The sequence below is a fragment of the Ambystoma mexicanum genome, unplaced genomic scaffold (assembly GCF_040938575.1).
Source record: "Ambystoma mexicanum isolate Mex_15411 unplaced genomic scaffold, UKY_AmexF1_1 Mex_scaf173, whole genome shotgun sequence".
Classification (NCBI taxonomy): Eukaryota; Metazoa; Chordata; class Amphibia; order Caudata; family Ambystomatidae; genus Ambystoma; species Ambystoma mexicanum.
This window is the reverse complement of record NW_027182406.1, coordinates 60,305-79,539: the sequence shown is the minus strand read 5'-3', so window position 1 is coordinate 79,539 and position 19,235 is coordinate 60,305. Positions and strand designations below refer to the sequence as shown.

General features: G+C 51.5%; 34 non-coding genes across 34 annotated transcripts; all 34 read left to right on the top strand.

Annotated features, from left to right (window-relative positions):
- The first annotated feature begins 515 nt into the window (after positions 1 to 515).
- TRNAG-GCC (transfer RNA glycine (anticodon GCC)) lies at positions 516 to 586 on the top strand. Its single transcript has one exon. It is a non-coding gene; the product is annotated as a tRNA-Gly (tRNA).
- Positions 587 to 936: 350 nt separating this feature from the next.
- On the top strand, positions 937 to 1,007 carry TRNAG-CCC (transfer RNA glycine (anticodon CCC)). Its single transcript has one exon. It is a non-coding gene; the product is annotated as a tRNA-Gly (tRNA).
- Positions 1,008 to 1,569: 562 nt separating this feature from the next.
- On the top strand, positions 1,570 to 1,640 carry TRNAG-GCC (transfer RNA glycine (anticodon GCC)). Its single transcript has one exon. It is a non-coding gene; the product is annotated as a tRNA-Gly (tRNA).
- Positions 1,641 to 1,990: 350 nt separating this feature from the next.
- Positions 1,991 to 2,061, top strand: TRNAG-CCC (transfer RNA glycine (anticodon CCC)). Its single transcript has one exon. It is a non-coding gene; the product is annotated as a tRNA-Gly (tRNA).
- Positions 2,062 to 2,623: 562 nt separating this feature from the next.
- Positions 2,624 to 2,694, top strand: TRNAG-GCC (transfer RNA glycine (anticodon GCC)). Its single transcript has one exon. It is a non-coding gene; the product is annotated as a tRNA-Gly (tRNA).
- Positions 2,695 to 3,044: 350 nt separating this feature from the next.
- TRNAG-CCC (transfer RNA glycine (anticodon CCC)) lies at positions 3,045 to 3,115 on the top strand. Its single transcript has one exon. It is a non-coding gene; the product is annotated as a tRNA-Gly (tRNA).
- Positions 3,116 to 3,680: 565 nt separating this feature from the next.
- TRNAG-GCC (transfer RNA glycine (anticodon GCC)) lies at positions 3,681 to 3,751 on the top strand. The gene has a single exon. It is a non-coding gene; the product is annotated as a tRNA-Gly (tRNA).
- A 350-nt stretch (positions 3,752 to 4,101) lies between these two features.
- On the top strand, positions 4,102 to 4,172 carry TRNAG-CCC (transfer RNA glycine (anticodon CCC)). Its single transcript has one exon. It is a non-coding gene; the product is annotated as a tRNA-Gly (tRNA).
- Positions 4,173 to 4,737: 565 nt separating this feature from the next.
- On the top strand, positions 4,738 to 4,808 carry TRNAG-GCC (transfer RNA glycine (anticodon GCC)). Its single transcript has one exon. It is a non-coding gene; the product is annotated as a tRNA-Gly (tRNA).
- Positions 4,809 to 5,158: 350 nt separating this feature from the next.
- On the top strand, positions 5,159 to 5,229 carry TRNAG-CCC (transfer RNA glycine (anticodon CCC)). The gene has a single exon. It is a non-coding gene; the product is annotated as a tRNA-Gly (tRNA).
- Positions 5,230 to 6,212: 983 nt separating this feature from the next.
- On the top strand, positions 6,213 to 6,283 carry TRNAG-CCC (transfer RNA glycine (anticodon CCC)). The gene has a single exon. It is a non-coding gene; the product is annotated as a tRNA-Gly (tRNA).
- Positions 6,284 to 7,266: 983 nt separating this feature from the next.
- On the top strand, positions 7,267 to 7,337 carry TRNAG-CCC (transfer RNA glycine (anticodon CCC)). Its single transcript has one exon. It is a non-coding gene; the product is annotated as a tRNA-Gly (tRNA).
- A 565-nt stretch (positions 7,338 to 7,902) lies between these two features.
- Positions 7,903 to 7,973, top strand: TRNAG-GCC (transfer RNA glycine (anticodon GCC)). Its single transcript has one exon. It is a non-coding gene; the product is annotated as a tRNA-Gly (tRNA).
- A 350-nt stretch (positions 7,974 to 8,323) lies between these two features.
- Positions 8,324 to 8,394, top strand: TRNAG-CCC (transfer RNA glycine (anticodon CCC)). The gene has a single exon. It is a non-coding gene; the product is annotated as a tRNA-Gly (tRNA).
- A 562-nt stretch (positions 8,395 to 8,956) lies between these two features.
- On the top strand, positions 8,957 to 9,027 carry TRNAG-GCC (transfer RNA glycine (anticodon GCC)). The gene has a single exon. It is a non-coding gene; the product is annotated as a tRNA-Gly (tRNA).
- Positions 9,028 to 9,377: 350 nt separating this feature from the next.
- TRNAG-CCC (transfer RNA glycine (anticodon CCC)) lies at positions 9,378 to 9,448 on the top strand. The gene has a single exon. It is a non-coding gene; the product is annotated as a tRNA-Gly (tRNA).
- Positions 9,449 to 10,010: 562 nt separating this feature from the next.
- Positions 10,011 to 10,081, top strand: TRNAG-GCC (transfer RNA glycine (anticodon GCC)). The gene has a single exon. It is a non-coding gene; the product is annotated as a tRNA-Gly (tRNA).
- A 350-nt stretch (positions 10,082 to 10,431) lies between these two features.
- Positions 10,432 to 10,502, top strand: TRNAG-CCC (transfer RNA glycine (anticodon CCC)). Its single transcript has one exon. It is a non-coding gene; the product is annotated as a tRNA-Gly (tRNA).
- A 562-nt stretch (positions 10,503 to 11,064) lies between these two features.
- On the top strand, positions 11,065 to 11,135 carry TRNAG-GCC (transfer RNA glycine (anticodon GCC)). The gene has a single exon. It is a non-coding gene; the product is annotated as a tRNA-Gly (tRNA).
- Positions 11,136 to 11,485: 350 nt separating this feature from the next.
- On the top strand, positions 11,486 to 11,556 carry TRNAG-CCC (transfer RNA glycine (anticodon CCC)). The gene has a single exon. It is a non-coding gene; the product is annotated as a tRNA-Gly (tRNA).
- A 562-nt stretch (positions 11,557 to 12,118) lies between these two features.
- On the top strand, positions 12,119 to 12,189 carry TRNAG-GCC (transfer RNA glycine (anticodon GCC)). The gene has a single exon. It is a non-coding gene; the product is annotated as a tRNA-Gly (tRNA).
- A 350-nt stretch (positions 12,190 to 12,539) lies between these two features.
- Positions 12,540 to 12,610, top strand: TRNAG-CCC (transfer RNA glycine (anticodon CCC)). Its single transcript has one exon. It is a non-coding gene; the product is annotated as a tRNA-Gly (tRNA).
- Positions 12,611 to 13,175: 565 nt separating this feature from the next.
- On the top strand, positions 13,176 to 13,246 carry TRNAG-GCC (transfer RNA glycine (anticodon GCC)). Its single transcript has one exon. It is a non-coding gene; the product is annotated as a tRNA-Gly (tRNA).
- Positions 13,247 to 13,596: 350 nt separating this feature from the next.
- On the top strand, positions 13,597 to 13,667 carry TRNAG-CCC (transfer RNA glycine (anticodon CCC)). The gene has a single exon. It is a non-coding gene; the product is annotated as a tRNA-Gly (tRNA).
- Positions 13,668 to 14,229: 562 nt separating this feature from the next.
- TRNAG-GCC (transfer RNA glycine (anticodon GCC)) lies at positions 14,230 to 14,300 on the top strand. The gene has a single exon. It is a non-coding gene; the product is annotated as a tRNA-Gly (tRNA).
- Positions 14,301 to 14,650: 350 nt separating this feature from the next.
- On the top strand, positions 14,651 to 14,721 carry TRNAG-CCC (transfer RNA glycine (anticodon CCC)). Its single transcript has one exon. It is a non-coding gene; the product is annotated as a tRNA-Gly (tRNA).
- Positions 14,722 to 15,286: 565 nt separating this feature from the next.
- Positions 15,287 to 15,357, top strand: TRNAG-GCC (transfer RNA glycine (anticodon GCC)). Its single transcript has one exon. It is a non-coding gene; the product is annotated as a tRNA-Gly (tRNA).
- A 350-nt stretch (positions 15,358 to 15,707) lies between these two features.
- TRNAG-CCC (transfer RNA glycine (anticodon CCC)) lies at positions 15,708 to 15,778 on the top strand. The gene has a single exon. It is a non-coding gene; the product is annotated as a tRNA-Gly (tRNA).
- A 565-nt stretch (positions 15,779 to 16,343) lies between these two features.
- Positions 16,344 to 16,414, top strand: TRNAG-GCC (transfer RNA glycine (anticodon GCC)). The gene has a single exon. It is a non-coding gene; the product is annotated as a tRNA-Gly (tRNA).
- A 350-nt stretch (positions 16,415 to 16,764) lies between these two features.
- On the top strand, positions 16,765 to 16,835 carry TRNAG-CCC (transfer RNA glycine (anticodon CCC)). Its single transcript has one exon. It is a non-coding gene; the product is annotated as a tRNA-Gly (tRNA).
- A 562-nt stretch (positions 16,836 to 17,397) lies between these two features.
- Positions 17,398 to 17,468, top strand: TRNAG-GCC (transfer RNA glycine (anticodon GCC)). The gene has a single exon. It is a non-coding gene; the product is annotated as a tRNA-Gly (tRNA).
- A 350-nt stretch (positions 17,469 to 17,818) lies between these two features.
- TRNAG-CCC (transfer RNA glycine (anticodon CCC)) lies at positions 17,819 to 17,889 on the top strand. Its single transcript has one exon. It is a non-coding gene; the product is annotated as a tRNA-Gly (tRNA).
- A 562-nt stretch (positions 17,890 to 18,451) lies between these two features.
- TRNAG-GCC (transfer RNA glycine (anticodon GCC)) lies at positions 18,452 to 18,522 on the top strand. Its single transcript has one exon. It is a non-coding gene; the product is annotated as a tRNA-Gly (tRNA).
- A 350-nt stretch (positions 18,523 to 18,872) lies between these two features.
- TRNAG-CCC (transfer RNA glycine (anticodon CCC)) lies at positions 18,873 to 18,943 on the top strand. Its single transcript has one exon. It is a non-coding gene; the product is annotated as a tRNA-Gly (tRNA).
- Positions 18,944 to 19,235: the final 292 nt, after the last annotated feature.

Here is a 19,235-nt window from a genome sequence, read left to right as displayed (position 1 = left end):
AAGAAAAATGGAAACGGTAGATAAGATGATTGCATTGCTTGTCTGTTTTCTGCGCAAAGAAAGCACTCTGCTGCCCTCTTTTAGCAGAAGATGGAACGGCAGTTTCAACTTAAGGCGGGAAACCTATTATGCAAATAATTCCCAGAAGACCCCAGAAGCCCAGATTGAAAGGGTGTCAGCCTCGTGTGGCTGCAAAGATATCCCCTGAGTCCTGCGGTAGAAGTCTGGCTTTCCTGAGGCACGGTGCTCAGGGAACTGCACTCAGAGTAGCGACCCATACAAAGGCCACCCTCATCTACCAGTGTGCTTGCCTCTGTCCACTTTTCCTGTCTATAGAACCTGGCCGTTCGTGGCCGTTCGTGGCCAAGGGAGTGAGAAGGACTGCCAGGGCAGCGCAGCTCCCATTCACCCACCGGAGCTGGCGCCATCCTCATGTCACTGCAGTGCTCTGTTAAATCAGCTGCTCTGGGCTGCAATGGTCCAGAGCACTGTAGCGCCAGTGTGCAGCATGTAAGGCATTGGTGGTTCAGTGGTAGAATTCTCGCCTGCCACGCGGGAGGCCCGGGTTCGATTCCCGGCCAATGCATGAGCGTTTTGCACATGTACCTTTCGTTGACTTTGAAGCATCGTGAAAAGGAAGAGACCGAACAAAAAAACAAGCCTTGATTGCCTTGCTTGCCTTATTTCTGCTACTAGCGATCACTCTGCTGATCCCTTTTAGTAGAAGGGGCCGCTGCGCCTTGACTGGAAGCAGGGCAATCTCAGATTATGCAAACAGCTCATAGAGGCCCAGCCCGAGTAGGTGCCAGTCTCACACGTCTGCAAAGGCCTTCAATGAGGCTTTCAGCAGAAGTCAAGAGTTTACGAGTGACCATTCGCATGGAACTGGCAGGTGTGTTAAATCAAGCGCTCTACCGCAGTAATGCTGCTTGTCAGGCATTGGTAGTTCAGTGGTAGAATTCTCGCTTCCCAAGCGGGAGGCCCGGGTTCGATTCCCGGCCAATGCATGGCACTTTTGTAGACGTGTCTCTTGATATTTTAAAAGGCATGGGAAAAGAAAAATGGAAACGGTAGATAAGATGATTGCATTGCTTGTCTGTTTTCTGCGCAAAGAAAGCACTCTGCTGCCCTCTTTTAGCAGAAGATGGAACGGCAGTTTCAACTTAAGGCGGGAAACCTATTATGCAAATAATTCCCAGAAGACCCCAGAAGCCCAGATTGAAAGGGTGTCAGCCTCGTGTGGCTGCAAAGATATCCCCTGAGTCCTGCGGTAGAAGTCTGGCTTTCCTGAGGCACGGTGCTCAGGGAACTGCACTCAGAGTAGCGACCCATACAAAGGCCACCCTCATCTACCAGTGTGCTTGCCTCTGTCCACTTTTCCTGTCTATAGAACCTGGCCGTTCGTGGCCGTTCGTGGCCAAGTGAGTGAGAAGGACTGCCAGGGCAGCGCAGCTCCCATTCACCCACCGGAGCTGGCGCCATCCTCATGTCACTGCAGTGCTCTGTTAAATCAGCTGCTCTGGGCTGCAATGGTCCAGAGCACTGTAGCGCCAGTGTGCAGCATGTAAGGCATTGGTGGTTCAGTGGTAGAATTCTCGCCTGCCACGCGGGAGGCCCGGGTTCGATTCCCGGCCAATGCATGAGCGTTTTGCACATGTACCTTTCGTTGACTTTGAAGCATCGTGAAAAGGAAGAGACAGAACAAAAAAACAAGCCTTGATTGCCTTGCTTGCCTTATTTCTGCTACTAGCGATCACTCTGCTGATCCCTTTTAGTAGAAGGGGCCGCTGCGCCTTGACTGGAAGCAGGGCAATCTCAGATTATGCAAACAGCTCATAGAGGCCCAGCCCGAGTAGGTGCCAGTCTCACACGTCTGCAAAGGCCTTCAATGAGGCTTTCAGCAGAAGTCAAGAGTTTACGAGTGACCATTCGCATGGAACTGGCAGGTGTGTTAAATCAAGTGCTCTACCGCAGTAATGCTGCTTGTCAGGCATTGGTAGTTCAGTGGTAGAATTCTCGCTTCCCAAGCGGGAGGCCCGGGTTCGATTCCCGGCCAATGCATGGCACTTTTGTAGACGTGTCTCTTGATATTTTAAAAGGCATGGGAAAAGAAAAATGGAAACGGTAGATAAGATGATTGCATTGCTTGTCTGTTTTCTGCGCAAAGAAAGCACTCTGCTGCCCTCTTTTAGCAGAAGATGGAACGGCAGTTTCAACTTAAGGCGGGAAACCTATTATGCAAATAATTCCCAGAAGACCCCAGAAGCCCAGATTGAAAGGGTGTCAGCCTCGTGTGGCTGCAAAGATATCCCCTGAGTCCTGCGGTAGAAGTCTGGCTTTCCTGAGGCACGGTGCTCAGGGAACTGCACTCAGAGTAGCGACCCATACAAAGGCCACCCTCATCTACCAGTGTGCTTGCCTCTGTCCACTTTTCCTGTCTATAGAACCTGGCCGTTCGTGGCCGTTCGTGGCCAAGTGAGTGAGAAGGACTGCCAGGGCAGCGCAGCTCCCATTCACCCACCGGAGCTGGCGCCATCCTCATGTCACTGCAGTGCTCTGTTAAATCAGCTGCTCTGGGCTGCAATGGTCCAGAGCACTGTAGCGCCAGTGTGCAGCATGTAAGGCATTGGTGGTTCAGTGGTAGAATTCTCGCCTGCCACGCGGGAGGCCCGGGTTCGATTCCCGGCCAATGCATGAGCGTTTTGCACATGTACCTTTCGTTGACTTTGAAGCATCGTGAAAAGGAAGAGACCGAACAAAAAAACAAGCCTTGATTGCCTTGCTTGCCTTATTTCTGCTACTAGCGATCACTCTGCTGATCCCTTTTAGTAGAAGGGGCCGCTGCGCCTTGACTGGAAGCAGGGCAATCTCAGATTATGCAAAACGCTCATAGAGGCCCAGCCCGAGTAGGTGCCAGTCTCACACGTCTGCAAAGGCCTTCAATGAGGCTTTCAGCAGAAGTCAAGAGTTTACGAGTGACCATTCGCATGGAACTGGCAGGTGTGTTAAATCAAGCGCTCTACCGCAGTAATGCTGCTTGTCAAGCATTGGTAGTTCAGTGGTAGAATTCTCGCTTCCCAAGCGGGAGGCCTGGGTTCGATTCCCGGCCAATGCATGGCACTTTTGTAGACGTGTCTCTTGATATTTTAAAAGGCATGGGAAAAGAAAAATGGAAACGGTAGATAAGATGATTGCATTGCTTGTCTGTTTTCTGCGCAAAGAAAGCAATCTGCTGCCCTCTTTTAGCAGAAGATGGAACTGCAGTTTCAACTTAAGGCGGGAAACCTTCTATTATGCAAATAATTCCCAGAAGACCCCAGAAGCCCAGATTGAAAGGGTGTCAGCCTCGTGTGGCTGCAAAGATATCCCCTGAGTCCTGCGGTAGAAGTCTGGCTTTCCTGAGGCACGGTGCTCAGGGAACTGCACTCAGAGTAGCGACCCATACAAAGGCCACCCTCATCTACCAGTGTGCTTGCCTCTGTCCACTTTTCCTGTCTATAGAACCTGGCCGTTCGTGGCCGTTCGTGGCCAAGTGAGTGAGAAGGACTGCCAGGGCAGCGCAGCTCCCATTCACCCACCGGAGCTGGCGCCATCCTCATGCCACTGCAGTGCTCTGTTAAATCAGCTGCTCTGGGCTGCAATGGTCCAGAGCACTGTAGCGCCAGTGTGCAGCATGTAAGGCATTGGTGGTTCAGTGGTAGAATTCTCGCCTGCCACGCGGGAGGCCCGGGTTCGATTCCCGGCCAATGCATGAGCGTTTTGCACATGTACCTTTCGTTGACTTTGAAGCATCGTGAAAAGGAAGAGACCGAACAAAAAAACAAGCCTTGATTGCCTTGCTTGCCTTATTTCTGCTACTAGCGATCACTCTGCTGATCCCTTTTAGTAGAAGGGGCCGCTGCGCCTTGACTGGAAGCAGGGCAATCTCAGATTATGCAAAACGCTCATAGAGGCCCAGCCCGAGTAGGTGCCAGTCTCACACGTCTGCAAAGGCCTTCAATGAGGCTTTCAGCAGAAGTCAAGAGTTTACGAGTGACCATTCGCATGGAACTGGCAGGTGTGTTAAATCAAGCGCTCTACCGCAGTAATGCTGCTTGTCAAGCATTGGTAGTTCAGTGGTAGAATTCTCGCTTCCCAAGCGGGAGGCCCGGGTTCGATTCCCGGCCAATGCATGGCACTTTTGTAGACGTGTCTCTTGATATTTTAAAAGGCATGGGAAAAGAAAAATGGAAACGGTAGATAAGATGATTGCATTGCTTGTCTGTTTTCTGCGCAAAGAAAGCAATCTGCTGCCCTCTTTTAGCAGAAGATGGAACTGCAGTTTCAACTTAAGGCGGGAAACCTTCTATTATGCAAATAATTCCCAGAAGACCCCAGAAGCCCAGATTGAAAGGGTGTCAGCCTCGTGTGGCTGCAAAGATATCCCCTGAGTCCTGCGGTAGAAGTCTGGCTTTCCTGAGGCACGGTGCTCAGGGAACTGCACTCAGAGTAGCGACCCATACAAAGGCCACCCTCATCTACCAGTGTGCTTGCCTCTGTCCACTTTTCCTGTCTATAGAACCTGGCCGTTCGTGGCCGTTCGTGGCCAAGTGAGTGAGAAGGACTGCCAGGGCAGCGCAGCTCCCATTCACCCACCGGAGCTGGCGCCATCCTCATGTCACTGCAGTGCTCTGTTAAATCAGCTGCTCTGGGCTGCAATGGTCCAGAGCACTGTAGCGCCAGTGTGCAGCATGTAAGGCATTGGTGGTTCAGTGGTAGAATTCTCGCCTGCCACGCGGGAGGCCCGGGTTCGATTCCCGGCCAATGCATGAGCGTTTTGCACATGTACCTTTCGTTGACTTTGAAGCATCGTGAAAAGGAAGAGACCGAACAAAAAAACAAGCCTTGATTGCCTTGCTTGCCTTATTTCTGCTACTAGCGAACACTCTGCTGATCCCTTTTAGTAGAAGGGGCCGCTGCGCCTTGACTGGAAGCAGGGCAATCTCAGATTATGCAAACAGCTCATAGAGGCCCAGCCCGAGTAGGTGCCAGTCTCACACGTCTGCAAAGGCCTTCAATGAGGCTTTCAGCAGAAGTCAAGAGTTTACGAGTGACCATTCGCATGGAACTGGCAGGTGTGTTAAATCAAGTGCTCTACCGCAGTAATGCTGCTTGTCAGGCATTGGTAGTTCAGTGGTAGAATTCTCGCTTCCCAAGCGGGAGGCCCGGGTTCGATTCCCGGCCAATGCATGGCACTTTTGTAGACGTGTCTCTTGATATTTTAAAAGGCATGGGAAAAGAAAAATGGAAACGGTAGATAAGATGATTGCATTGCTTGTCTGTTTTCTGCGCAAAGAAAGCACTCTGCTGCCCTCTTTTAGCAGAAGATGGAACGGCAGTTTCAACTTAAGGCGGGAAACCTATTATGCAAATAATTCCCAGAAGACCCCAGAAGCCCAGATTGAAAGGGTGTCAGCCTCGTGTGGCTGCAAAGATATCCCCTGAGTCCTGCGGTAGAAGTCTGGCTTTCCTGAGGCACGGTGCTCAGGGAACTGCACTCAGAGTAGCGACCCATACAAAGGCCACCCTCATCTACCAGTGTGCTTGCCTCTGTCCACTTTTCCTGTCTATAGAACCTGGCCGTTCGTGGCCGTTCGTGGCCAAGGGAGTGAGAAGGACTGCCAGGGCAGCGCAGCTCCCATTCACCCACCGGAGCTGGCGCCATCCTCATGTCACTGCAGTGCTCTGTTAAATCAGCTGCTCTGGGCTGCAATGGTCCAGAGCACTGTAGCGCCAGTGTGCAGCATGTAAGGCATTGGTGGTTCAGTGGTAGAATTCTCGCCTGCCACGCGGGAGGCCCGGGTTCGATTCCCGGTCAATGCATGAGCGTTTTGCACATGTACCTTTCGTTGACTTTGAAGCATCGTGAAAAGGAAGAGACCGAACAAAAAAACAAGCCTTGATTGCCTTGCTTGCCTTATTTCTGCTACTAGCGATCACTCTGCTGATCCCTTTTAGTAGAAGGGGCCGCTGCGCCTTGACTGGAAGCAGGGCAATCTCAGATTATGCAAACAGCTCATAGAGGCCCAGCCCGAGTAGGTGCCAGTCTCACACGTCTGCAAAGGCCTTCAATGAGGCTTTCAGCAGAAGTCAAGAGTTTACGAGTGACCATTCGCATGGAACTGGCAGGTGTGTTAAATCAAGTGCTCTACCGCAGTAATGCTGCTTGTCAGGCATTGGTAGTTCAGTGGTAGAATTCTCGCTTCCCAAGCGGGAGGCCCGGGTTCGATTCCCGGCCAATGCATGGCACTTTTGTAGACGTGTCTCTTGATATTTTAAAAGGCATGGGAAAAGAAAAATGGAAACGGTAGATAAGATGATTGCATTGCTTGTCTGTTTTCTGCGCAAAGAAAGCACTCTGCTGCCCTCTTTTAGCAGAAGATGGAACGGCAGTTTCAACTTAAGGCGGGAAACCTATTATGCAAATAATTCCCAGAAGACCCCAGAAGCCCAGATTGAAAGGGTGTCAGCCTCGTGTGGCTGCAAAGATATCCCCTGAGTCCTGCGGTAGAAGTCTGGCTTTCCTGAGGCACGGTGCTCAGGGAACTGCACTCAGAGTAGCGACCCATACAAAGGCCACCCTCATCTACCAGTGTGCTTGCCTCTGTCCACTTTTCCTGTCTATAGAACCTGGCCGTTCGTGGCCGTTCGTGGCCAAGTGAGTGAGAAGGACTGCCAGGGCAGCGCAGCTCCCATTCACCCACCGGAGCTGGCGCCATCCTCATGCCACTGCAGTGCTCTGTTAAATCAGCTGCTCTGGGCTGCAATGGTCCAGAGCACTGTAGCGCCAGTGTGCAGCATGTAAGGCATTGGTGGTTCAGTGGTAGAATTCTCGCTTGCCACGCGGGAGGCCCGGGTTCGATTCCCGGCCAATGCATGAGCGTTTTGCACATGTACCTTTCGTTGACTTTGAAGCATCGTGAAAAGGAAGAGACCGAACAAAAAAACAAGCCTTGATTGCCTTGCTTGCCTTATTTCTGCTACTAGCGATCACTCTGCTGATCCCTTTTAGTAGAAGGGGCCGCTGCGCCTTGACTGGAAGCAGGGCAATCTCAGATTATGCAAAACGCTCATAGAGGCCCAGCCCGAGTAGGTGCCAGTCTCACACGTCTGCAAAGGCCTTCAATGAGGCTTTCAGCAGAAGTCAAGAGTTTACGAGTGACCATTCGCATGGAACTGGCAGGTGTGTTAAATCAAGCGCTCTACCGCAGTAATGCTGCTTGTCAAGCATTGGTAGTTCAGTGGTAGAATTCTCGCTTCCCAAGCGGGAGGCCCGGGTTCGATTCCCGGCCAATGCATGGCACTTTTGTAGACGTGTCTCTTGATATTTTAAAAGGCATGGGAAAAGAAAAATGGAAACGGTAGATAAGATGATTGCATTGCTTGTCTGTTTTCTGCGCAAAGAAAGCAATCTGCTGCCCTCTTTTAGCAGAAGATGGAACTGCAGTTTCAACTTAAGGCGGGAAACCTTCTATTATGCAAATAATTCCCAGAAGACCCCAGAAGCCCAGATTGAAAGGGTGTCAGCCTCGTGTGGCTGCAAAGATATCCCCTGAGTCCTGCGGTAGAAGTCTGGCTTTCCTGAGGCACGGTGCTCAGGGAACTGCACTCAGAGTAGCGACCCATACAAAGGCCACCCTCATCTACCAGTGTGCTTGCCTCTGTCCACTTTTCCTGTCTATAGAACCTGGCCGTTCGTGGCCGTTCGTGGCCAAGTGAGTGAGAAGGACTGCCAGGGCAGCGCAGCTCCCATTCACCCACCGGAGCTGGCGCCATCCTCATGTCACTGCAGTGCTCTGTTAAATCAGCTGCTCTGGGCTGCAATGGTCCAGAGCACTGTAGCGCCAGTGTGCAGCATGTAAGGCATTGGTGGTTCAGTGGTAGAATTCTCGCCTGCCACGCGGGAGGCCCGGGTTCGATTCCCGGCCAATGCATGAGCGTTTTGCACATGTACCTTTCGTTGACTTTGAAGCATCGTGAAAAGGAAGAGACCGAACAAAAAAACAAGCCTTGATTGCCTTGCTTGCCTTATTTCTGCTACTAGCGATCACTCTGCTGATCCCTTTTAGTAGAAGGGGCCGCTGCGCCTTGACTGGAAGCAGGGCAATCTCAGATTATGCAAACAGCTCATAGAGGCCCAGCCCGAGTAGGTGCCAGTCTCACACGTCTGCAAAGGCCTTCAATGAGGCTTTCAGCAGAAGTCAAGAGTTTACGAGTGACCATTCGCATGGAACTGGCAGGTGTGTTAAATCAAGTGCTCTACCGCAGTAATGCTGCTTGTCAGGCATTGGTAGTTCAGTGGTAGAATTCTCGCTTCCCAAGCGGGAGGCCCGGGTTCGATTCCCGGCCAATGCATGGCACTTTTGTAGACGTGTCTCTTGATATTTTAAAAGGCATGGGAAAAGAAAAATGGAAACGGTAGATAAGATGATTGCATTGCTTGTCTGTTTTCTGCGCAAAGAAAGCACTCTGCTGCCCTCTTTTAGCAGAAGATGGAACGGCAGTTTCAACTTAAGGCGGGAAACCTATTATGCAAATAATTCCCAGAAGACCCCAGAAGCCCAGATTGAAAGGGTGTCAGCCTCGTGTGGGTGCAAAGATATCCCCTGAGTCCTGCGGTAGAAGTCTGGCTTTCCTGAGGCACGGTGCTCAGGGAACTGCACTCAGAGTAGCGACCCATACAAAGGCCACCCTCATCTACCAGTGTGCTTGCCTCTGTCCACTTTTCCTGTCTATAGAACCTGGCCGTTCGTGGCCGTTCGTGGCCAAGTGAGTGAGAAGGACTGCCAGGGCAGCGCAGCTCCCATTCACCCACCGGAGCTGGCGCCATCCTCATGTCACTGCAGTGCTCTGTTAAATCAGCTGCTCTGGGCTGCAATGGTCCAGAGCACTGTAGCGCCAGTGTGCAGCATGTAAGGCATTGGTGGTTCAGTGGTAGAATTCTCGCCTGCCACGCGGGAGGCCCGGGTTCGATTCCCGGCCAATGCATGAGCGTTTTGCACATGTACCTTTCGTTGACTTTGAAGCATCGTGAAAAGGAAGAGACCGAACAAAAAAACAAGCCTTGATTGCCTTGCTTGCCTTATTTCTGCTACTAGCGATCACTCTGCTGATCCCTTTTAGTAGAAGGGGCCGCTGCGCCTTGACTGGAAGCAGGGCAATCTCAGATTATGCAAAACGCTCATAGAGGCCCAGCCCGAGTAGGTGCCAGTCTCACACGTCTGCAAAGGCCTTCAATGAGGCTTTCAGCAGAAGTCAAGAGTTTACGAGTGACCATTCGCATGGAACTGGCAGGTGTGTTAAATCAAGCGCTCTACCGCAGTAATGCTGCTTGTCAGGCATTGGTAGTTCAGTGGTAGAATTCTCGCTTCCCAAGCGGGAGGCCCGGGTTCGATTCCCGGCCAATGCATGGCACTTTTGTAGACGTGTCTCTTGATATTTTAAAAGGCATGGGAAAAGAAAAATGGAAACGGTAGATAAGATGATTGCATTGCTTGTCTGTTTTCTGCGCAAAGAAAGCACTCTGCTGCCCTCTTTTAGCAGAAGATGGAACGGCAGTTTCAACTTAAGGCGGGAAACCTATTATGCAAATAATTCCCAGAAGACCCCAGAAGCCCAGATTGAAAGGGTGTCAGCCTCGTGTGGCTGCAAAGATATCCCCTGAGTCCTGCGGTAGAAGTCTGGCTTTCCTGAGGCACGGTGCTCAGGGAACTGCACTCAGAGTAGCGACCCATACAAAGGCCACCCTCATCTACCAGTGTGCTTGCCTCTGTCCACTTTTCCTGTCTATAGAACCTGGCCGTTCGTGGCCGTTCGTGGCCAAGGGAGTGAGAAGGACTGCCAGGGCAGCGCAGCTCCCATTCACCCACCGGAGCTGGCGCCATCCTCATGTCACTGCAGTGCTCTGTTAAATCAGCTGCTCTGGGCTGCAATGGTCCAGAGCACTGTAGCGCCAGTGTGCAGCATGTAAGGCATTGGTGGTTCAGTGGTAGAATTCTCGCCTGCCACGCGGGAGGCCCGGGTTCGATTCCCGGCCAATGCATGAGCGTTTTGCACATGTACCTTTCGTTGACTTTGAAGCATCGTGAAAAGGAAGAGACCGAACAAAAAAACAAGCCTTGATTGCCTTGCTTGCCTTATTTCTGCTACTAGCGATCACTCTGCTGATCCCTTTTAGTAGAAGGGGCCGCTGCGCCTTGACTGGAAGCAGGGCAATCTCAGATTATGCAAAACGCTCATAGAGGCCCAGCCCGAGTAGGTGCCAGTCTCACACGTCTGCAAAGGCCTTCAATGAGGCTTTCAGCAGAAGTCAAGAGTTTACGAGTGACCATTCGCATGGAACTGGCAGGTGTGTTAAATCAAGCGCTCTACCGCAGTAATGCTGCTTGTCAGGCATTGGTAGTTCAGTGGTAGAATTCTCGCTTCCCAAGCGGGAGGCCCGGGTTCGATTCCCGGCCAATGCATGGCACTTTTGTAGACGTGTCTCTTGATATTTTAAAAGGCATGGGAAAAGAAAAATGGAAACGGTAGATAAGATGATTGCATTGCTTGTCTGTTTTCTGCGCAAAGAAAGCACTCTGCTGCCCTCTTTTAGCAGAAGATGGAACGGCAGTTTCAACTTAAGGCGGGAAACCTATTATGCAAATAATTCCCAGAAGACCCCAGAAGCCCAGATTGAAAGGGTGTCAGCCTCGTGTGGCTGCAAAGATATCCCCTGAGTCCTGCGGTAGAAGTCTGGCTTTCCTGAGGCACGGTGCTCAGGGAACTGCACTCAGAGTAGCGACCCATACAAAGGCCACCCTCATCTACCAGTGTGCTTGCCTCTGTCCACTTTTCCTGTCTATAGAACCTGGCCGTTCGTGGCCGTTCGTGGCCAAGGGAGTGAGAAGGACTGCCAGGGCAGCGCAGCTCCCATTCACCCACCGGAGCTGGCGCCATCCTCATGTCACTGCAGTGCTCTGTTAAATCAGCTGCTCTGGGCTGCAATGGTCCAGAGCACTGTAGCGCCAGTGTGCAGCATGTAAGGCATTGGTGGTTCAGTGGTAGAATTCTCGCCTGCCACGCGGGAGGCCCGGGTTCGATTCCCGGCCAATGCATGAGCGTTTTGCACATGTACCTTTCGTTGACTTTGAAGCATCGTGAAAAGGAAGAGACCGAACAAAAAAACAAGCCTTGATTGCCTTGCTTGCCTTATTTCTGCTACTAGCGATCACTCTGCTGATCCCTTTTAGTAGAAGGGGCCGCTGCGCCTTGACTGGAAGCAGGGCAATCTCAGATTATGCAAACAGCTCATAGAGGCCCAGCCCGAGTAGGTGCCAGTCTCACACGTCTGCAAAGGCCTTCAATGAGGCTTTCAGCAGAAGTCAAGAGTTTACGAGTGACCATTCGCATGGAACTGGCAGGTGTGTTAAATCAAGCGCTCTACCGCAGTAATGCTGCTTGTCAGGCATTGGTAGTTCAGTGGTAGAATTCTCGCTTCCCAAGCGGGAGGCCCGGGTTCGATTCCCGGCCAATGCATGGCACTTTTGTAGACGTGTCTCTTGATATTTTAAAAGGCATGGGAAAAGAAAAATGGAAACGGTAGATAAGATGATTGCATTGCTTGTCTGTTTTCTGCGCAAAGAAAGCACTCTGCTGCCCTCTTTTAGCAGAAGATGGAACGGCAGTTTCAACTTAAGGCGGGAAACCTATTATGCAAATAATTCCCAGAAGACCCCAGAAGCCCAGATTGAAAGGGTGTCAGCCTCGTGTGGCTGCAAAGATATCCCCTGAGTCCTGCGGTAGAAGTCTGGCTTTCCTGAGGCACGGTGCTCAGGGAACTGCACTCAGAGTAGCGACCCATACAAAGGCCACCCTCATCTACCAGTGTGCTTGCCTCTGTCCACTTTTCCTGTCTATAGAACCTGGCCGTTCGTGGCCGTTCGTGGCCAAGGGAGTGAGAAGGACTGCCAGGGCAGCGCAGCTCCCATTCACCCACCGGAGCTGGCGCCATCCTCATGCCACTGCAGTGCTCTGTTAAATCAGCTGCTCTGGGCTGCAATGGTCCAGAGCACTGTAGCGCCAGTGTGCAGCATGTAAGGCATTGGTGGTTCAGTGGTAGAATTCTCGCCTGCCACGCGGGAGGCCCGGGTTCGATTCCCGGCCAATGCATGAGCGTTTTGCACATGTACCTTTCGTTGACTTTGAAGCATCGTGAAAAGGAAGAGACCGAACAAAAAAACAAGCCTTGATTGCCTTGCTTGCCTTATTTCTGCTACTAGCGATCACTCTGCTGATCCCTTTTAGTAGAAGGGGCCGCTGCGCCTTGACTGGAAGCAGGGCAATCTCAGATTATGCAAAACGCTCATAGAGGCCCAGCCCGAGTAGGTGCCAGTCTCACACGTCTGCAAAGGCCTTCAATGAGGCTTTCAGCAGAAGTCAAGAGTTTACGAGTGACCATTCGCATGGAACTGGCAGGTGTGTTAAATCAAGCGCTCTACCGCAGTAATGCTGCTTGTCAAGCATTGGTAGTTCAGTGGTAGAATTCTCGCTTCCCAAGCGGGAGGCCCGGGTTCGATTCCCGGCCAATGCATGGCACTTTTGTAGACGTGTCTCTTGATATTTTAAAAGGCATGGGAAAAGAAAAATGGAAACGGTAGATAAGATGATTGCATTGCTTGTCTGTTTTCTGCGCAAAGAAAGCAATCTGCTGCCCTCTTTTAGCAGAAGATGGAACTGCAGTTTCAACTTAAGGCGGGAAACCTTCTATTATGCAAATAATTCCCAGAAGACCCCAGAAGCCCAGATTGAAAGGGTGTCAGCCTCGTGTGGCTGCAAAGATATCCCCTGAGTCCTGCGGTAGAAGTCTGGCTTTCCTGAGGCACGGTGCTCAGGGAACTGCACTCAGAGTAGCGACCCATACAAAGGCCACCCTCATCTACCAGTGTGCTTGCCTCTGTCCACTTTTCCTGTCTATAGAACCTGGCCGTTCGTGGCCGTTCGTGGCCAAGTGAGTGAGAAGGACTGCCAGGGCAGCGCAGCTCCCATTCACCCACCGGAGCTGGCGCCATCCTCATGTCACTGCAGTGCTCTGTTAAATCAGCTGCTCTGGGCTGCAATGGTCCAGAGCACTGTAGCGCCAGTGTGCAGCATGTAAGGCATTGGTGGTTCAGTGGTAGAATTCTCGCCTGCCACGCGGGAGGCCCGGGTTCGATTCCCGGCCAATGCATGAGCGTTTTGCACATGTACCTTTCGTTGACTTTGAAGCATCGTGAAAAGGAAGAGACCGAACAAAAAAACAAGCCTTGATTGCCTTGCTTGCCTTATTTCTGCTACTAGCGATCACTCTGCTGATCCCTTTTAGTAGAAGGGGCCGCTGCGCCTTGACTGGAAGCAGGGCAATCTCAGATTATGCAAACAGCTCATAGAGGCCCAGCCCGAGTAGGTGCCAGTCTCACACGTCTGCAAAGGCCTTCAATGAGGCTTTCAGCAGAAGTCAAGAGTTTACGAGTGACCATTCGCATGGAACTGGCAGGTGTGTTAAATCAAGTGCTCTACCGCAGTAATGCTGCTTGTCAGGCATTGGTAGTTCAGTGGTAGAATTCTCGCTTCCCAAGCGGGAGGCCCGGGTTCGATTCCCGGCCAATGCATGGCACTTTTGTAGACGTGTCTCTTGATATTTTAAAAGGCATGGGAAAAGAAAAATGGAAACGGTAGATAAGATGATTGCATTGCTTGTCTGTTTTCTGCGCAAAGAAAGCACTCTGCTGCCCTCTTTTAGCAGAAGATGGAACGGCAGTTTCAACTTAAGGCGGGAAACCTATTATGCAAATAATTCCCAGAAGACCCCAGAAGCCCAGATTGAAAGGGTGTCAGCCTCGTGTGGCTGCAAAGATATCCCCTGAGTCCTGCGGTAGAAGTCTGGCTTTCCTGAGGCACGGTGCTCAGGGAACTGCACTCAGAGTAGCGACCCATACAAAGGCCACCCTCATCTACCAGTGTGCTTGCCTCTGTCCACTTTTCCTGTCTATAGAACCTGGCCGTTCGTGGCCGTTCGTGGCCAAGTGAGTGAGAAGGACTGCCAGGGCAGCGCAGCTCCCATTCACCCACCGGAGCTGGCGCCATCCTCATGTCACTGCAGTGCTCTGTTAAATCAGCTGCTCTGGGCTGCAATGGTCCAGAGCACTGTAGCGCCAGTGTGCAGCATGTAAGGCATTGGTGGTTCAGTGGTAGAATTCTCGCCTGCCACGCGGGAGGCCCGGGTTCGATTCCCGGCCAATGCATGAGCGTTTTGCACATGTACCTTTCGTTGACTTTGAAGCATCGTGAAAAGGAAGAGACCGAACAAAAAAACAAGCCTTGATTGCCTTGCTTGCCTTATTTCTGCTACTAGCGATCACTCTGCTGATCCCTTTTAGTAGAAGGGGCCGCTGCGCCTTGACTGGAAGCAGGGCAATCTCAGATTATGCAAAACGCTCATAGAGGCCCAGCCCGAGTAGGTGCCAGTCTCACACGTCTGCAAAGGCCTTCAATGAGGCTTTCAGCAGAAGTCAAGAGTTTACGAGTGACCATTCGCATGGAACTGGCAGGTGTGTTAAATCAAGCGCTCTACCGCAGTAATGCTGCTTGTCAAGCATTGGTAGTTCAGTGGTAGAATTCTCGCTTCCCAAGCGGGAGGCCTGGGTTCGATTCCCGGCCAATGCATGGCACTTTTGTAGACGTGTCTCTTGATATTTTAAAAGGCATGGGAAAAGAAAAATGGAAACGGTAGATAAGATGATTGCATTGCTTGTCTGTTTTCTGCGCAAAGAAAGCAATCTGCTGCCCTCTTTTAGCAGAAGATGGAACTGCAGTTTCAACTTAAGGCGGGAAACCTTCTATTATGCAAATAATTCCCAGAAGACCCCAGAAGCCCAGATTGAAAGGGTGTCAGCCTCGTGTGGCTGCAAAGATATCCCCTGAGTCCTGCGGTAGAAGTCTGGCTTTCCTGAGGCACGGTGCTCAGGGAACTGCACTCAGAGTAGCGACCCATACAAAGGCCACCCTCATCTACCAGTGTGCTTGCCTCTGTCCACTTTTCCTGTCTATAGAACCTGGCCGTTCGTGGCCGTTCGTGGCCAAGTGAGTGAGAAGGACTGCCAGGGCAGCGCAGCTCCCATTCACCCACCGGAGCTGGCGCCATCCTCATGCCACTGCAGTGCTCTGTTAAATCAGCTGCTCTGGGCTGCAATGGTCCAGAGCACTGTAGCGCCAGTGTGCAGCATGTAAGGCATTGGTGGTTCAGTGGTAGAATTCTCGCCTGCCACGCGGGAGGCCCGGGTTCGATTCCCGGCCAATGCATGAGCGTTTTGCACATGTACCTTTCGTTGACTTTGAAGCATCGTGAAAAGGAAGAGACCGAACAAAAAAACAAGCCTTGATTGCCTTGCTTGCCTTATTTCTGCTACTAGCGATCACTCTGCTGATCCCTTTTAGTAGAAGGGGCCGCTGCGCCTTGACTGGAAGCAGGGCAATCTCAGATTATGCAAAACGCTCATAGAGGCCCAGCCCGAGTAGGTGCCAGTCTCACACGTCTGCAAAGGCCTTCAATGAGGCTTTCAGCAGAAGTCAAGAGTTTACGAGTGACCATTCGCATGGAACTGGCAGGTGTGTTAAATCAAGCGCTCTACCGCAGTAATGCTGCTTGTCAAGCATTGGTAGTTCAGTGGTAGAATTCTCGCTTCCCAAGCGGGAGGCCCGGGTTCGATTCCCGGCCAATGCATGGCACTTTTGTAGACGTGTCTCTTGATATTTTAAAAGGCATGGGAAAAGAAAAATGGAAACGGTAGATAAGATGATTGCATTGCTTGTCTGTTTTCTGCGCAAAGAAAGCAATCTGCTGCCCTCTTTTAGCAGAAGATGGAACTGCAGTTTCAACTTAAGGCGGGAAACCTTCTATTATGCAAATAATTCCCAGAAGACCCCAGAAGCCCAGATTGAAAGGGTGTCAGCCTCGTGTGGCTGCAAAGATATCCCCTGAGTCCTGCGGTAGAAGTCTGGCTTTCCTGAGGCACGGTGCTCAGGGAACTGCACTCAGAGTAGCGACCCATACAAAGGCCACCCTCATCTACCAGTGTGCTTGCCTCTGTCCACTTTTCCTGTCTATAGAACCTGGCCGTTCGTGGCCGTTCGTGGCCAAGTGAGTGAGAAGGACTGCCAGGGCAGCGCAGCTCCCATTCACCCACCGGAGCTGGCGCCATCCTCATGTCACTGCAGTGCTCTGTTAAATCAGCTGCTCTGGGCTGCAATGGTCCAGAGCACTGTAGCGCCAGTGTGCAGCATGTAAGGCATTGGTGGTTCAGTGGTAGAATTCTCGCCTGCCACGCGGGAGGCCCGGGTTCGATTCCCGGCCAATGCATGAGCGTTTTGCACATGTACCTTTCGTTGACTTTGAAGCATCGTGAAAAGGAAGAGACAGAACAAAAAAACAAGCCTTGATTGCCTTGCTTGCCTTATTTCTGCTACTAGCGATCACTCTGCTGATCCCTTTTAGTAGAAGGGGCCGCTGCGCCTTGACTGGAAGCAGGGCAATCTCAGATTATGCAAACAGCTCATAGAGGCCCAGCCCGAGTAGGTGCCAGTCTCACACGTCTGCAAAGGCCTTCAATGAGGCTTTCAGCAGAAGTCAAGAGTTTACGAGTGACCATTCGCATGGAACTGGCAGGTGTGTTAAATCAAGTGCTCTACCGCAGTAATGCTGCTTGTCAGGCATTGGTAGTTCAGTGGTAGAATTCTCGCTTCCCAAGCGGGAGGCCCGGGTTCGATTCCCGGCCAATGCATGGCACTTTTGTAGACATGTCTCTTGATATTTTAAAAGGCATGGGAAAAGAAAAATGGAAACGGTAGATAAGATGATTGCATTGCTTGTCTGTTTTCTGCGCAAAGAAAGCACTCTGCTGCCCTCTTTTAGCAGAAGATGGAACGGCAGTTTCAACTTAAGGCGGGAAACCTATTATGCAAATAATTCCCAGAAGACCCCAGAAGCCCAGATTGAAAGGGTGTCAGCCTCGTGTGGCTGCAAAGATATCCCCTGAGTCCTGCGGTAGAAGTCTGGCTTTCCTGAGGCACGGTGCTCAGGGAACTGCACTCAGAGTAGCGACCCATACAAAGGCCACCCTCATCTACCAGTGTGCTTGCCTCTGTCCACTTTTCCTGTCTATAGAACCTGGCCGTTCGTGGCCGTTCGTGGCCAAGGGAGTGAGAAGGACTGCCAGGGCAGCGCAGCTCCCATTCACCCACCGGAGCTGGCGCCATCCTCATGTCACTGCAGTGCTCTGTTAAATCAGCTGCTCTGGGCTGCAATGGTCCAGAGCACTGTAGCGCCAGTGTGCAGCATGTAAGGCATTGGTGGTTCAGTGGTAGAATTCTCGCCTGCCACGCGGGAGGCCCGGGTTCGATTCCCGGCCAATGCATGAGCGTTTTGCACATGTACCTTTCGTTGACTTTGAAGCATCGTGAAAAGGAAGAGACCGAACAAAAAAACAAGCCTTGATTGCCTTGCTTGCCTTATTTCTGCTACTAGCGATCACTCTGCTGATCCCTTTTAGTAGAAGGGGCCGCTGCGCCTTGACTGGAAGCAGGGCAATCTCAGATTATGCAAACAGCTCATAGAGGCCCAGCCCGAGTAGGTGCCAGTCTCACACGTCTGCAAAGGCCTTCAATGAGGCTTTCAGCAGAAGTCAAGAGTTTACGAGTGACCATTCGCATGGAACTGGCAGGTGTGTTAAATCAAGCGCTCTACCGCAGTAATGCTGCTTGTCAGGCATTGGTAGTTCAGTGGTAGAATTCTCGCTTCCCAAGCGGGAGGCCCGGGTTCGATTCCCGGCCAATGCATGGCACTTTTGTAGACGTGTCTCTTGATATTTTAAAAGGCATGGGAAAAGAAAAATGGAAACGGTAGATAAGATGATTGCATTGCTTGTCTGTTTTCTGCGCAAAGAAAGCACTCTGCTGCCCTCTTTTAGCAGAAGATGGAACGGCAGTTTCAACTTAAGGCGGGAAACCTATTATGCAAATAATTCCCAGAAGACCCCAGAAGCCCAGATTGAAAGGGTGTCAGCCTCGTGTGGCTGCAAAGATATCCCCTGAGTCCTGCGGTAGAAGTCTGGCTTTCCTGAGGCACGGTGCTCAGGGAACTGCACTCAGAGTAGCGACCCATACAAAGGCCACCCTCATCTACCAGTGTGCTTGCCTCTGTCCACTTTTCCTGTCTATAGAACCTGGCCGTTCGTGGCCGTTCGTGGCCAAGTGAGTGAGAAGGACTGCCAGGGCAGCGCAGCTCCCATTCACCCACCGGAGCTGGCGCCATCCTCATGTCACTGCAGTGCTCTGTTAAATCAGCTGCTCTGGGCTGCAATGGTCCAGAGCACTGTAGCGCCAGTGTGCAGCATGTAAGGCATTGGTGGTTCAGTGGTAGAATTCTCGCCTGCCACGCGGGAGGCCCGGGTTCGATTCCCGGCCAATGCATGAGCGTTTTGCACATGTACCTTTCGTTGACTTTGAAGCATCGTGAAAAGGAAGAGACCGAACAAAAAAACAAGCCTTGATTGCCTTGCTTGCCTTATTTCTGCTACTAGCGATCACTCTGCTGATCCCTTTTAGTAGAAGGGGCCGCTGCGCCTTGACTGGAAGCAGGGCAATCTCAGATTATGCAAAACGCTCATAGAGGCCCAGCCCGAGTAGGTGCCAGTCTCACACGTCTGCAAAGGCCTTCAATGAGGCTTTCAGCAGAAGTCAAGAGTTTACGAGTGACCATTCGCATGGAACTGGCAGGTGTGTTAAATCAAGCGCTCTACCGCAGTAATGCTGCTTGTCAAGCATTGGTAGTTCAGTGGTAGAATTCTCGCTTCCCAAGCGGGAGGCCTGGGTTCGATTCCCGGCCAATGCATGGCACTTTTGTAGACGTGTCTCTTGATATTTTAAAAGGCATGGGAAAAGAAAAATGGAAACGGTAGATAAGATGATTGCATTGCTTGTCTGTTTTCTGCGCAAAGAAAGCAATCTGCTGCCCTCTTTTAGCAGAAGATGGAACTGCAGTTTCAACTTAAGGCGGGAAACCTTCTATTATGCAAATAATTCCCAGAAGACCCCAGAAGCCCAGATTGAAAGGGTGTCAGCCTCGTGTGGCTGCAAAGATATCCCCTGAGTCCTGCGGTAGAAGTCTGGCTTTCCTGAGGCAC